This window comes from Chionomys nivalis, chromosome 13, assembly GCF_950005125.1.
Source record: "Chionomys nivalis chromosome 13, mChiNiv1.1, whole genome shotgun sequence".
Lineage (NCBI taxonomy): Eukaryota > Metazoa > Chordata > Mammalia > Rodentia > Cricetidae > Chionomys > Chionomys nivalis.
Window position 1 is genome coordinate 46,226,273 of NC_080098.1, and position 3,241 is coordinate 46,229,513.

A 3,241-nucleotide genomic window follows, 5' to 3' on the forward strand; every position below is an offset into this window, starting at 1 on the left:
TCAGCTTACTGGAGACTTCTTCTCAGAGCATCACTAGTGGTATGGGTATACACTCCTAGATGACTCTGGAAGTCCCATTGACCTGAGATACAGCTCTGTTGAAGGTACCAATTCAGCATCCCATATATAGAACCCCTGGTTAGAGGGCCGGAGTTCCTTCAAATCCAGAAATAGTGTGTTCTAATAGCTTTCCCTGTAATACCAAACTCTGATGCACCCAGTTTCACAGAAAACATACTAATGGAAATTAAAGACACAGATTAACACAAACCCAATAAGAAAAGGTGATTTCAACAACCCAGTTTCTCTAATTAATATGTCATCTGCACAAAACATAGAGCAACCTCATATGTAAATGACTTATGTCAAATGATCCTAAAAGATAGCTCCAAAATAGTTCAGCCAAATGCTAAAAAATAAATTCTAAGTAGCACATGAAGTTTCTCTAAAATACACCACATGCTGGATCATAGGACAAATCTTAAAATGTATAGAAAATTTGAAATAATTCCATGTATTCTTTCTAACCATCATGCAATACTTTTTAAAATCTAATACTGCCACTGTGCTAGATATATGATTCCTAATTACATGATAAATCATATCTTTATGTGCACAGAACTGTGGGAAATGGAGACAAGATGACCACTGGGGATTTTCTGGTTGCCAGAATCCCCAAGAGACCTTGTCTTTAGGCAACAAAGCAGGGAGTGGATAGGGCAGGACACCCAGTATCCTCCTCTGACCTTCCACATGTATAGACAGATATGCAACACACACACACACACACACACTCATACTATCAATCACTAAAAATAAAAAAATAAAAAAACTCTGCTAATGATGGCTATACTGCTGGGTCACAGGACGTAAAATGTCTGTTGAACACGACGTAGTTGGAGGAAATGAAAGATTGTGTGGGTGAAAATTGGTCATGCAACCCTGGACTCTTTCAACAGACATACTTGACTGACAAAGAGGTAGTGCCACAGCTTGAGGTCAATTACAGAGAGCTAGCAGAAGTGGCCGAGTGAAGGAGATGATTTCAATTCTTGTTCCTCATCTACCTCTTGACAGGTCAGGCACTGTATGCTGTCCCATCTAGCCAGGTCTTTGGCACGGTACACATACCCTACAGTGTTAATAGCTAAAGAGAAGTAGTAGCATGTTGCCAAAAGCTTAGTAACACAGTTGTTTCCTGCATATATTGTCCTAACAAAAATTGCTCTTTTTTTGAAACACGTGATTAAATCTCTTCATAATTTGTTAGACTTGTTAACTTTTTGCTAGTATTTCTTGAATATGAAGTATCAATAACAACTTGCACGTGCTTGAAGTGAGCATCTGTGGTCTTCCTTCTCTAAGAATTTACATTACTCAGTGCTAACATCTATTGCTACAGATGGTGAAACGTCTAGAAGAGTAGACAGCAGTTACAAATTTGAAAGAGGTTTTCAGGCACAGTGGGGAAAGATATACTGAAACAGTTATTGAAATATTCCTGTGTCTGAGTGGAGGCTCCCTGTGTGCCTCTATGGGTCACCAGTGAGGCCTCTATGGGTCATCATACTACACAAGCTATTGTTACTGGTATCATGCCCGAACTAAAAGACAAGAGATTTTTCTGAAGATACCATATGTTCTTTCTGCAAGAGATTAGAAGTGGAGCTAGGATATAGCTGTGGGTGCCAGATGTGCTTGCTGGATCTCATAATGCCGGAGAACATTCAGTTTACTATTGAAGTGATATATCTGAATAGACATGATCAACTATAGGTTAACACAATGACCAAACCATGTGTGATGTGACCACTCATTCAAGAGTGCTACAACTATGCAGAAGAAGCAAGATAAGAATGCCTTACTGGTCTGAGGCAAAAACTTCCACAGGAGCAGGTACAAGGGACCCACCACTGAGGGAGCAAACCTGAGCCAACAAAGTCTGCAGACCATGTGCGAATCAGATACCTCTGAGATAGCAGCCCTGAGCCAGGGACCTCTGTCAGAGCAGGCCTAAGGCAGCAACCTCAGCTAGAACAGCCCCAAGCAAGCAACCACCACGGAAGCAGGCCTGAATGACCCCAGTATGGCAGAGCAACCACTTCTAAATCTTAAATCACACTTTAAACCCCAGACACTAATAGTGGGAGACTTCAACACCCCAATCTTACCACTGGAAAGGTCTGCCATACAGAAAATTAACAGAGAAATAAGGAAACAGATGTTATGTCCCAAATGCTCATAACAAACATCTATAGAACATTCCATCCAAACACAAAAGATTATACCTTCTTCTCAGCAACTCATGGAACCTTCCCAAAAATTGACCACATACTAGGTAACAAAGCAAACCTCCACAGATTTTTTTAAAAATTGGAATAACCCCATGTATCTTATTGGATCACCATGCCTTAAAATTAGAATTCAACAGCAACACTAATTCCAGAAAGCCCACCACAAACACATGGAAATTAAACAGTGCTCACCTGAATCATCAATGGGTCAAGGAAGAAATAAAGAAATTAAAGGCTTCTGAAATTTAATGAAAATGACCATACAACATCCCCAAATTTACAGGACACAATGAAAGTAGAGTTAAGAGGAAGGTTCATAGCAGTAAATGGCGACATAAAGAAGCTGGAAAAAGCCCACACAAGTGAGTCAGCAGAACACCTGAAAACTCTAGAACAAAAAGAAACAAACTAACCCAGGAGGAAGAAACGTCATGAAATAATCAAATTGAGAGCTGAAATCAACAAAATATAAACAAAGAAAACTAAAAAAAAATGAGACAAAGAGTTAGTTCTTCGAGAAAATCAACAAAATAGACAAACCTTTATCTAAACTAACCAAAAGACAGAGAGAATATCCAAATTAACAAAATCAGAAACAAAAAAAAGGGGGACATAACAACAGATAAGGAGGAAATCCAGAGAATCATTAGGTCATATTTTGAAAACTTGTACTCCACAAAATTGGAAAACTACAAGAAAATGAACAATTTTCTGGATAAATATCACTTACTAAAAATAAATCAAGACCAGATAAGCAAACTAAATAGTCCTATAACTGCTAAAGAAATAGGAACTGTCATCAAAAGTCTCCCAACCAAAAAAAGCCAGGGCCAGATGGTTTCAGTGAAGGATTCTACAGGATTTCCAAAGAACTAATACCAATACTACTCAAATTGTTCCACACAATAGAAACAGAAGGAACATTGCCAAATTCTTTTTATGAGGCT